The 13,058-nt window shown below is 46.5% G+C and overlaps 1 protein-coding gene across 6 annotated transcripts in view; it reads right to left on the bottom strand.

Annotated features, from left to right (window-relative positions):
- AKAP11 (A-kinase anchoring protein 11) overlaps positions 1-13,058 on the bottom strand; it is a 77,913-nt gene that overhangs the window by 46,965 nt on the left and 17,890 nt on the right. For 2 of the 6 annotated variants that reach the window (XM_081327985.1, XM_081327987.1), the window contains exon 1: positions 11,827-11,872. The exons of 3 other annotated variants lie outside the window; for them this stretch is intronic. The gene's annotated coding sequence lies outside the window, so the exon portion shown is untranslated. Of the gene's footprint in view, positions 1-3,272; positions 3,555-11,826; positions 11,873-13,058 lie in introns of those variants that run through there. One more of the 6 variants, XM_081327986.1, reaches the window with a different exon arrangement.

Here is a 13,058-nt window from a genome sequence, read left to right as displayed (position 1 = left end):
TCGCAAAATTCTTTTCCTGATGTGTTCTATTATACACCGTAGGCTACATCTCACCTTAAACTATATATTAATATTACAATACTAGGAAGCCAATAAAAATAGATATTTTTGGACAAGAGGCCAACAAACATTAAAAAGCATCCGAAAACCTCAAAGGAAGAATAGATAGATAGATAGATAGATGATAGATAGATAGATAGATAGATAGATAGATAGATAGATAGATAGATAGATGGATGATGGATAGATAGATAGATAGATAGATAGATAGATAGATAGATAGATAGATAGATAAAAAGGAGATTGAGTGGATGGATGGATGGGTAGGTAGGTAGGTAGATAAAAAGGAGAAGGTAGGTGGGTGGACAGATGGATAGATAGATAGATAGATAGATAGATAGATAGATAGATAGGATAGGATAGGATAGGATAGGATAGGATAGGATAGGATAGGATAGGATAGGATAGGATAGGATAGGATAGGATAGACAGACCACCTTTATTGTCATTTTTACTGTGGGCACATTGGCACACATTAAAAATGAAATTTTGTTGCTTGCTCTCAAAAGTGTACACATACATAACATGCATTTAAACATGCTATATACAACATATGTATAAACCTGCATCCTTACATACAAATAACATATAAATAACATTAAAAAGGTAAAGGTTTCCCCGCACGTGCGTGCTAGTCGTTTCCGACTCTAGGGGCCGGTGCTCATCTCCGTTTCAAAGCCGAAGAGCCAGCGCTTGTCCGAGGACGTCTCCGTGGTCATGTGGCCGGCATGACTAGATGCCAAAGGTGCACGGAACGCTGTTACCTTCCCACCGTAGTGGTCCCTATTTTTCTACTTGCATTTTTTACATGCTTTCGAACTGCTAGGTTGGCAGAAGCTGGGACGAGTAACAGGCGCTCACTCTGCTACTCGGGATTTGACCCGCCAAACTGCCGACCTTCTGATCGACAAGCTCAGCATCCTAACCCACTGAGCCACCGCGTCCCTTAATAACATATTAGATCTGATTATAACTGCTGTAAAAAAGATCAGAAGCCACTTCTTTAAATATCTTTTCATGTCTTACGACTAAACACAGGGAGATTCAGGACTGATAAAAATACCTTTTTAATGAACATAATAAGAGTCTTCAAGTATGGAAGTTGGGGTCAGCAAATCTGGTCTAATATCCTCCAACTTGGTTTGGAAAAGAAACTAGAGAATACTATTGACTCACTCACTGTTGTGTTCGTATCATGAAGTGTTTCTCCAGAGGCTCCACTGAATGAGGAAGCACGGCTGAGTAATAAATTACAACAACACATATAATCCCATATAATTTAAAGTGGATGTGGACATGCTCAGGAAGGCAGTTACACAGGGCAAAAAGCTGCAGGGATGATTGTCTAATACTAATTAAATCTTTTTTTTTCGCACTAATTGAAGTTTCTGCAACATGTTCAGAGGCAACTTGACATGCAATATATTGCAGAATCTAACCAAGTGGTTCTTGTAAAAAAATATAATGTTTATGGAAGGAATTTTTAACAAGACAAAAATAGGAGAAAAGATATAAAGAAAAAACAAGAAGAAGGAAGGAAGGAAGGAAGGAAGGAAGGAAGGAAGGAAGGAAGGAAGGAAGGAAGGAAGGAAGGAGGGAGGGAGGAAGGGAGGAAGGAAGGAAGGAGGGAGGGAGGGAGGGAGGAAGGAAGGAGAAAAGAGAAGGGAAGAAGGAAGGAGGGAGGGAGGAAGGAGGGAGGGAGGGAGGAAGGAAGGGAGGGAGGGAGGGAGGGAGGAAGGAAGGAGGAAAGAGAAGGAAGGAAGGAAGGAAGGAAGGAAGGAAGGAAGGAAGGAAGGAAGGAAGGAAGGAAGGAAGGAAGGAGGGAGGGAGGGAGGGAGGGAGGGAGGAAGGGAGGAAGGAAGGAAGGAAGGAGGAAAGAGAAGGGAAGAAGGAAGGAGGGAGGGAGGAAGGAGGGAGGGAGGGAGGAAGGAGGAAAGAGAAGGAAGGAAGGAAGGAAGGAAGGAAGGAAGGAAGGAAGGAAGGAAGGAAGGAAGGAGGGAGGGAGGGAGGGAGGGAGGGAGGGAGGAAGGAAGGAAGGAAGGAAGGAAGGAAGGAAGGAAGGAAGGAAGGAAGGAAGGAAGGGAAGGGAAGAAGGAGGGAGGGAGGAAGGAAGGAAGAAGGAAAGAGAAAGGAAGAAGGAAGGAGGGAGGGAGGAAGGAAGGAAGAAGGAAAGAGAAGGGAAGAAGGAAGGAAGGAAGGAAGGAAGGAAGGAAGGAGGGAGGGAGGGAGGGAGGGAGGAAGGAAGGAAGGAAGGAAGGAAGGAAGGAGGAAAGGAGGGAAAAGGAAGGGAGGGAGAGAGGGAGGGAGGGAAAAGGAAGGGAGGGAGGGAGGGAGGAAAGGAAGGAAGGAAGGTTAGTTCTGACCTTTCTGACAATGGTTATAAATGCATTTATATTTTATCCTCTCATTTTACGGTTACATTATCATTTCCTTCTTTCCATTAGCTAGCTGTCAAAACTTCCAACCCTTACATCACAAGTTCATTTTCCTCTTTTTTTCAACAAAAAGTCCCTAAGGCTTTCCTATCCCTGACGAATGCAGCTGTTGATCTTCCTCTAATCAAACAGCTTAATTTTGCCATCTCCACTAGTTGTGTCGTCTTCACCAACCATCCCTTCGCTGTGCGTATTTCAGAGTATTTCCATTTTTGCCCGTACAACAGCCTCGCAGCCACAATCACACATAAAAATAATCTTCCTTAGCGTTCCTAACAGCATAGGCAGGTCTAACCCAACTGTTTCTCGTCAGGGAAAAAAAACCCACAACTTCCACATATTAACGCTGCACATACAAAAATATGTGTTATTATCCATCCATCTACCCATCCAAACAACTAATTGCAGCACCCATGGAACACAACTGGAACGACGGATAAATAATAACACATGCTGTTAGAACAAGTGGACCAGGTGCATTTTTTTGTGTCTCCTCAGAGAGGGCACAAACCTACGGCACACAATTTCAGTCTCCTTTGGAACGTGCCTAGTTAGAAAACAAACAACTCATTAAAAGAACTTAATTATAGTTTATCTGCCCTCCTCCAGTCTGTTCCCGTGTCCTGGTCTAAAAGATGTGCGGTTCTCACTCTTTCAAACAGAGAAATCATCAACCATCGTTAATAGATGATGGTCCTGGTGTATTTATTATTCAAATTTGTGGTTTTGCGTGTGATTTTTTTAAAAAAAAAAAAGCCGTAATCCGCACATACTCACCTAAATTGGCTATGAAATAGAACACCTAAAATCTGAATTCCATCCTTCGTTAAATCTTTTTCAGAGCAGGGAGAACAAATGAACGCTTCTGTTCTTCAGACACCATTTATCCTAACCCGCAATCGACACAGCCACACCGATGCCAGCTCCTATTCGGAAATGCCTAGTTATATCGGACTGCATGATCTGACGGGAAAGGAATTATCAGCCAGCGGTTTCCATTTTCCTAATACTTTAAAAATACAATCGTAATTCCACGGCGTTCTCGTCTTCTCACATTTCCTAGGGAGACAAAATTAGACCACCTATTTATGTTTACTTCCTGAGTAAAGATCACCGCGTCCATCCGATATGAATAGGGTGGATGATGTTATTGCTGTCCAGGCCATCAAAACATCTTTTGATCGCTGGATTGCTACAGCAGAAAAGACAAGATCTGAAACTAAGGCAAAGTTAACAACCAGGAAATCGCTGGAATACAGCTAGCCATGCCCTATACAAATAAAATTATTCAAATATATATATATATACATAAATAGCCTGTTCGATGGCCTTCAAGATAGGCTGAAAACAGGAAATAAAGATTTGCCCCATGTTTGGGGCCTAGCAAGGTAATCTAAATAGTTAACATTTGAAACATATCTTCCCTTGCAGAAAGCTAACAGAGCGAGAGAGACCCTGTGGCTCAAGAGGTAAATAACACTGCCTAATATGCAATCAGTATATGTACTGTATATGTATATATGTGTATGTATAGATTGATATCCTCCTCGTCCTCCTCCTCCTCCTCTCCATAAATCCCCCTCCCTTATTAGCACTGATGATATTACCTAGTTTGGTTAATGAAAGGTTTGCAAAACAACCAATCTCCGAGAGCACCAAGGACCCTACAGTCGTCGTCGTCGTCCTCCTCCTCCTCTCCACAGCCCCCCTCCCTTCTAGCACTGATGATGTTCCCTAGTTGGGTCATGAAACGTCCGCAAGGAAACCCCCAAGCTCAGAGAGCACCAAGGACCCCACAGTCCTCCTCCTCCTCCTCCTCCTCCTCCTTGCAAACTCGTCTCCTTACTAGCTCTGATAATGTTCCCTAGTTGGGTCATGAAAACGTCTGCAAGAAAACCTCCAGGTTGAGAGAGCACCAAGGACCCCACAACTGCCGCCGCCTCCTTCTCCTTGCAAACTCCTCTCCTTACTAGCTCTGATGATGTTCCCTAGTTGGGTCATGAAACGTCTGGAAGAAAATCTCCAAGCTCAGAGAGCACCAAGGACCCCACAGTCCTCCTCCTCCTCCTCTCCCCCCCCCTCTGCCTTCTAGCACTGATGAGGTTAACCTAGTTGGGTTATGAAACTTCTGCAAGAAGACAACCAAGCTCAGACAGCAGCTGGGACCCCACATGCCAACCCTCAGCTCTTCCCCTTTATTCCTAAGTTTTTACGCCAATAAAAGGCAACCCTAAAGAGAACAATCCAAGCATTAAGAAGCCCCACCAAACATCAAACATCACACCCCATCTGGAGAATGGGTTTAGTGAAGTCCCCAAACAAGCGATTGGTGAAGCGCAATTCCTGCAGGCAGAAACGACCGTACTTATTCTTGCATTACTACGTGGGTAACACACTGCGTGTGGGTGTAAAACTGCCGGACGAAAACAAAAGCAGAAGCCAGCGTCATTGTCGAACCGAACTTGGACGCACAAAAAACACAATTTTGACTCCGAGGAAAGTCTCGGAGGGCGAGGCACGTGGCGAGACCTAAACAGCACAACCTCAGGTGACCCGCAACAGGATAAACCTATCATCTGCAACATCAGGATAATCGTTCAAGTCAATCTGACAGAGTGGAGGGATAGAAGAGAGGATTAAAATGCCGTCATTGTCTGCATGAGGTTGCAGAAAGCTGAGGGGTGTTTGCATTTTGTGGGGGTTTTTTTCCTGCCTGGTGGGTATTCCTGGGACGCTGGCTGGTTATCAATCAGAATAAAGCTGGAAGGGACCCTGGAGGTCTTCTAGTCCATCCCCCCTGCTCAAGCAGGAGAACCGTATAGAACAGGGGTAGGCAACCTCGGCTCTTTTATGACTCATGGACTTCAACTCCCAGAATTCCTGAGCCAGCCAAGCTGGCTCAGGAATTCTGGGAGTTGAAGTCCATGAGTCATAAAAGAGCCGAGGTTGCCTACCCCTGGTATAGAATCATAGAATAACAGAGTTGAAAGGGACCTTAGAGGTCTTCCAGTCCATCCCCCCACTCAAGCAGGAGACCCTTACAGAATCATAGAGTAACAGAGTTGAAAGGGACCTTAGAGGTCTTCCAGTCTATCCCCCTACTCAAGCAGGAGACCCTGTGACATTTGAGATAGGGGCCTGTATTTTGAAAACCATTAAAAGGCACCAACCAACATCTCCGTTGTTTTAAAAATGCCAGGTAGTCCTTAACTTACAACAGTTCATTTAGGGACCAAAGTTGGAAAAAGTGACTTACGACCGTTTTTCACAATTGCGACCGTTGCAGCATCCCCAGGGTCATGTGACCAAAATTCAGAGGCTTGGCAACTGGCATGTACTTATGACGGTCACAGCGCCCCGGGGTCACGCGATCCTCTTTTGAGACCTTCTGCCATGGGGGGGAACCGGATTCAATTAACAACCGTGTTACCAATGTAACAACTGTGGTGATAAAATGGGGCAAAATTCACTTAACAAGTGTCCCACTTAGCAACAGAAATTTCGGGCTCAGTTGTGGTCGTAAGTCTGAGGACCACCAGTGAAAGCAAGGGTTTTTTGTTTTGTTTTGTTTTTTAAATGTCAGCCAGATCACTTAAAGATTGACATTCCCGGAGACGAGCATTGCCAAATTAATTTTAAAAGTAAGACAATTGCTGTCTGCCCTCCTTCTGCGCAATCTGTCTGTCTGTCTGGCACTTACAGGTGGTCCTCACCTTACGACTGCAATCGAGCCCAAAGTTTCCGTTGCTAAGCGAGACATTTCTTGAGTGAGTTTCACCTCGGGTTACGACCTTTCTTGCATTTGTTGCATTGTTGTTAAGCAGATCCCACTTCCCCCATTGACTTTGCTTGTTCAGAAGGCCACAAATGGGGATCATGTGACACACACACACACACCCGGGACGCTGCAACCGTCGTAAGTACATGTCAGTTTCCAAGCATCTGAATATTAATCACGTGACTGTGGGGAGGCTGCAACCGTTCTAAGTATGTGCCAGTTGCCAAGGTTTCGAATTTTGATCCCGTAAACCGTTGGGATGCTGCGCTGGTCAAAAGCGCCGTTATAACTTCGCCTCGGTCACTAAATAGACCGTTGCAAGTCAAGGACCGGCTTGCAATATGTTCTTAGGGTCCCTGTTGAAGATGGGGAAATGTCACATTGAGTCAAAGCATTCTGGTCTATTTTTATTCCTGCTAAAGTCGCGTCTGTCACTTTCCTGGGCACCGGCCTGTTTCCTGAAAGCCGAAACCCGGAGTTTATGCTTTCCGTCATCCCGGAAAAAGCCCTCTTGGGATGGAGTGGAGTCGGAACAGGTGCCGCTAATGCCCCCGGCCACCCCCAGGTTCAGAAGGGGCACGGATCCCTTGCCAGGAAGCTCTAAGCTTTCCACGAGGTCCCGGAGTTAGAGGCAGCTCTCTTAGCTTGGGGACCGAGCGGTCTCTTATAAAGGAGAATGTTTGTGGCCCAGGGTGGAAAGGAGGGGTCCCTGGGGCCCTCTGAGCTGGGGGGCAGACGTTTCATGACCCAACTAGGGAATATCATCAGTGCTGGAAGGGAGGGGAGGTTGTGGAGAGGAGGAGGAGGAGGAGGAGGAGGAGGAGGAGGAGGAGGAGGAGGAGGAGGAGGAGGAGGAGGAGGAGGAGGACTGTGGGATCCTTGGTGTTCTCTGAGCTTGGCTGATTTCTTGCAGACGTTTCATGACCTAACTAGGGAACATCATCAGTGCTGGAATGTAAAGGAGTTTGCAGAGAGGAGGAGGAGGAGGAGGAGGAGGAGGAGGAGGAAGAGGAGGAGGAGGAGGAGGAGGAGAACTGTGGGGTCCTTGGTGCTTTCTGAGCTTGGTTAATTTCTTGCAGACGTTTCATGACCCAACTAGGAAACATCATCAGTGCTGGAAGGGAGGAGGAGGAGGAGGAGGAGGAGGACTGTGGGGTCTTTGGTGCTCTCTGAGCTTGGTTGATTTCTTGCAGACGTTTCATGACCCAGCTAGAGAACTTCCTCAGTGCATTGATGATATTACCTAGTTTGGGTTAATGAAACGTTTACAAGAAAACCCCCAAGCTCAGACAGCACCCCGAACCCCACAGCCCCCCCTCTTCTCCTTTCCCCCTCCTCCCCAATAAACCCCACTTCCTCCTAGCACTGATGATCTTACATACAGGTAAGCCCTTGACTTACAAAAGTTCATTTAGTGACAAAGTTACAACGGCACGGGGGGGAAAAGGGGACTCGTGACCATTTTTCACACTTACCACCTTTGCAGCTTCCCCGTGATCACGTGATCCAAATTCAGGTGCTTGGCCCCTGGTTCATAGTTATGACGGTCACAGCCTCCCGGCAGGTCAGCTAACCCCTTTTGCGACCTCCTGACAAGCAAAAGTCAAAGGGGGGAAGCCTGTTTCGCTTAGCCACCACGTTACTGACTTAAGAACTGCCGTGGTTCACTTAAGAACTGAAGAAAGGTCGTAAAAGGGGGCAAAACTCAACAAACGTCTCACTTAGCAGCGGAAATGTTGGGCTTGAGGTCGTAACCCGAGGACTACCTGTATTTTCAGGCAGGCATGCCTATGCATCTTCGTAGGCCTCCCCGACAACCTCAGTTTCTTGTGTGGCTCCTTGAAACAAATGAATTGCCCAACTTCGCTCTGATGACAACCGCAATCAAGCTAACAGGAAATGGGAGTTTCAGGATGAAAGCATCAATAGAAAAACTCTGCTTTGCCTTCCTTCCAGTCGCGACAAACCCAGATTTTGAAAAACTCCTGCAATTTCCTCGCAGGATGCAATAAAAAAGTAGGCGGAAACCGAACACAAGGAGATTATTGTTTTATGGAATACGTCTGGCCGATATTCCAACTCTACAATAACATCTATCTACGGTCTCGCAAAAGGGAAAAGGTCAGGATTCCATTTTTTTCCCCCGCCCGGCGGAAAAGTCCATCGAACAAAGAAACAAGCCAACATCCCAAATAAGAAGCCCGCTGGTTATTTCCTGCTTGGAAAACTATTTGGAAAGTTAGCGGCTCTCCACCAACAATGCAATTTACAACCCCGAATTTATCTGGCTAAAGCGAGACGTTTGTTCAGTAAGCTTCGTCCCATTTTACGACCTCTTCTTGCCGCCGTTGCTAAGGTAGTCGCTGCAGTTGTTAAGGGAGTAACACGGTTGCTAAGCGAATCCGCCTTCTCCCCGTGGACATTGTTCATCAGAAGGCTGCAAACGTGACCTCGGAACACTGAAAACTGTCATAAATTTAAATAATAAACAATAAATAAATAAGTATCAAGCATCCAAATGTCAATCCTGGGACCACGGGGGAGGGGGGCCTGCAACGGTCGTAAGTGTGAATCATGGTCACAAGTCAGTTTTTCAGTGCCGTTGCAACTTTGAATGGTCAGTAAATGAACTGTTTTAAGTTGAAGACTTGCCTGTAACTTAGTCATAGGTAGAAATTGTTTAATGCAATGACCTGATACAGTGTGCTCATAGTAAGGGCTGACGCAGCTGTAGGGGCCTAGCATGGTGCTAGAGTTGTATGTAACCAGCTCTTCAATCTATTCTGCTTCCTTTTTATGTCCACAGATTATATGTAACTTGAGATCCAATTCTAACTTTCAACCGTAAAGAAAAATTAAATGCAAAGTATAACGATACGCCATCCGATAACCAGAACGATGCAAATGACGGAGGTATTTATAACACAGGTGACGCCTGCATAAAACACAAGCAAACTGATCCTTCAACGGTAAAAAAAAATAGACAATTTCTGAACAAGGGGGAATCGGTCAGCTTAGCAAAACTGCAGAACAGGCCTGACCAAAGGAAAGTGTGAACTGCTTGTTGCCAACCGAAAAGTAACTCTTTCACTGTTTCCCCCCCCCTCTCTCTCTTTGAAGTATTTACGTTCCCCTGCAAATTACACACCCCATGGCTTAAATCAACAACGCAGAAACCATTCTGCCTAAATTATTCACAAAGAAAGTCCAGGTGAGCCAAGAAGGGGAACATGGAAACTAACTCAGCCTTCCATCCTTCCGAGGTAGGTCAAATGAGGACCCAGATTGTTGGGGGCAATTAAGCTGACTTTGTAATAATGCCGCTTGGGGTGTGTGTGAAAGCCCTAATAAGCAGGCATATACATAGAATGAAGGCTACTGCTAAGCTTGTAAGCTGCCCTGAGTCTTCGGAGAAGGGCGGGATATAAATGGAATTAAAATTAAAATAAAAAAAAATCAAGGAGAGAAGCAACCTGGAACTAAGGAGAAACTTCATGACAGTGGGAGCAATTAACCAGTGGAACAACCTGCCTCCAGAAGCGGTGAATGCTCCAACACTGGGAGTTTTTAAGAAGAGACTGAACAGCCATTTGTTTGAAATAGTGTAGGGTTTCCTGCCTGGGCAGGGGGTTGGACTAGATGACCTCCAAGGTCCCTTCCAACTGTATTATTGTTGTTGTTGTTGTTGTTATTATATTATTATTACTATATGTCAGTATTTGAACCGCCTCTACTCCACTTAAAAATCTTTGCTCTGCTTTCTTAGCACACAAGGTTGTTGAAACACTGGCAGACGTTTTAACTCTTCAAAAAGCAACACAGCGAGTCCTCAACTTACAACAGTTCATTTAGTGACCTTTCAAAGTTACAACGGCACTGAAAAAAAATGACTTTTCAAAGTTACGACCTTTGTAGCAACCCCTTTATCAAAATTCAACCGCTTGGCAACTGTCTCATATTTATGACTATTGCTGTGTCATAAATATGAGTCAGGAGCATTTTTCCCAGTTACGACCTTTGGGGGGGGTTGAAAATCCCCCATTTGATCATGTGATCCGAATTCAGACACTTGGCCGCTGATCCATACTTATGACCATTGCTATATCTTAAGGTCACGTGATCCCCTTTTGGTGACTTTTGGACACGCAGTGTCAGTGGGGAAGCCGGATTTAACCGGGTGACTAACTTATAACTGCAGTGATTCGCTTAACGACCGTGGCAAGAAAGCTCATAAATGGGGCAAAACTCACTTAAGCAATGTCTCGCGTAAGCACAGAAATTTTGGGCTCATAAGTTGAGGACTACCTGCCTATACATATTTATTTTTTATTTTTATTTTATTATATATATATTTATATACACACACACAGACACATACATATATACATATATGTGTGTGTGGATAGATAGATAGATAGATAGATAGATAGATAGATAGATAGATAGATAGATAGACAGACAGACATACACACACACACATATACATATATACATACACACACATATCGATAGATAGTTAATAGATAGACAGACACGGATGGACAAGATGATAGATAGATAGATAGATAGATAGATAGATAGATAGATAGATAGATAGACAGACAGACAGACAGACAGACAGACAGACAGACAGACACGGATGGACAAGATGATAGATAGATAGATAGATAGATAGATAGATAGATAGATAGATAGATAGATAGATAGACAGACAGACAGACAGACAGACAGACAGACAGACAGACAGACACGGATGGACAAGATGATAGATAGATAGATAGATAGATAGATAGATAGATAGATAGATAGATAGATAGATAGACAGATAGACAGACAGACAGACACGGATGGACAAGATGATAGATAGATAGACAGACAGACAGACAGACAGACAGACAGAGACGGATGGACAAGATAGATAGATAGATAGATAGATAGATAGATAGACAGACAGACAGACAGACAGACAGACAGACAGACAGATATAGACATACAAACAGGCATATATAAAATCTGGGTGGGCAAGCCCTTGTGGGGCCTTACTAGGAGACACTCCCCTTGAATGGCCAGGAACTCGGGGATCCCAGCTTTCCCCCCCCAGGCCCCCCAAAGCCCTGAAGCGCCTGGGAAGGGGCGTGTGGCGGTCCCCTCTGCTCCTGTCTCCACCCCCCCAGTTCAAAAAAGGAGGGGAGGGGAGGTTTGCTGCATGCAAAGCCCTGCAAAAGGTGGGAGGGCTCCTCCTCCAACTCAGAAGCGGCGGCGGGGGAGGGGGGAAATCCTGCTAAAAGAAAACCCCCCCACCAAAAAAAAAGCCTTGCAAAGGGGAGAATTAAAGACCGGGGAAGGCAGCTTAGCGAAGGCGGAGAGCGGGTGTGTGTACGTGGGGGGTGGGGGGTGGCTGCATCTGGGGGACCCTCCCCCAGTTGCAAAGCGGGGACGAGGCAGGGGGGGAAGCCTTCGGGGTCGCCCCCAGCCCCTAGCAACCCGCTTTGTTCCCCCCTCCCCTCTCCCCGGCGGATCCCCCTGGCCTGGCCAGCCTGCGCATCCTCCTACCCTGGCCGGAGCTCTCCAGCTGGCTGCTCCGTGGCTTCGCCGCCGCCGCTTCCTCCTCCTCCTCCTCCTCCTCCTCCTCTTCGCCGCCGCTTCTCGCGAGAGCGGAGACTTCCTTGCAAGACACCGGGGTGCGCTGGGCTGGGGGGGGGCTCCCCGGGCAGCGGCTGGGCTCTGGGGTGGGGGTCTCCCCGCAGCCTGGAGCGCGCGCCCGTGCGCCCTGCTTTGCGCTGCGCCTGGAAAGCGGGGGTACCCCGTATCCCCTTCGGTATTGGGGCTCTCCAAAGCGCCCTGGGGGCGATCCCGGTTTGCAATTGGGGGAGGGTCCCCCAGATGCAGCCGCCGCCGCCCCTCCCTCTCCGCCTTGGCTAAGCCCCTCTCCTCCATGCCCCCGCGTTTTGGGGGACCCTTCAGACGCTTCAGTGGGGCGCAACTGGCTTAGCCTGGAAGGGCAACCCCCCCTCCCCAAGTTCTCTCTGGGGAGAAGACCGAACGCTACTTGGGGGAAGGGGTGTCTGTGTGTGTGTGTGTGTGTGTGTGTGTGCTGAACCCGAAGATTGTAACTGCTACTCAGCGGAAGTGGTTTTGGGGGCGCTGCAAGAGGTTAAAGGGGGCTGGGGGGGGTCTTAACCTGCAAAACGCACGAAGTCTTTGTGGGGGTTTCTCTCTTGCGGGTGCCAGCTGCAGTTTGACCGGGCAAGGTTTGGAGAAGGGAAATTCGCTGAGTTTGCAGATCTGGGTAAGAGCAGGTGAACCAAACCAACCCTGTTCCTATTTTAAGCCATCATTATTTATTATTATTTTTATTTTTTTTCCTACATTGTGTTTGTATTGTCTGTAAGCCATCTAGAGTGGCTGGGAGCAAGTAGGGGGGGGGGGGCTATCTAAATCAGGGGTCTTCAAACTTGGCCCTTTGATGACTTGTGGACTTCAACTCCCAGAATTCCTCAGCCAGCCTCCATTTTGTTTGTTAGATTTAAGACAGGGGTCTTCAAAGTTGGCCCTTTGATGACTTGTGGACTTCAACTTCCAGAAATCCTCAGCTGAGGAATTCTGGGAGTTGAAGTCCACAAGTCATCAAAGGGCCAACTTTGAAGACCCCTGATCTAAATTCTTTAAAAGAAATAAATAAAAAATAAAATCTAAGCCATAGAATAATAGAGACTCGTGGAGGTTGAGACTGGTGGACTTCAATTCCCAGAATTCCTTGGGTGGCTGGGGAATTCAGGGAATTA

The sequence above is a fragment of the Vipera berus genome (assembly GCF_964194415.1).
Source record: "Vipera berus genome assembly, chromosome: 4".
NCBI lineage: Eukaryota > Metazoa > Chordata > Lepidosauria > Squamata > Viperidae > Vipera > Vipera berus.
This window is presented reverse-complemented; position numbering and strand designations above follow the sequence as displayed.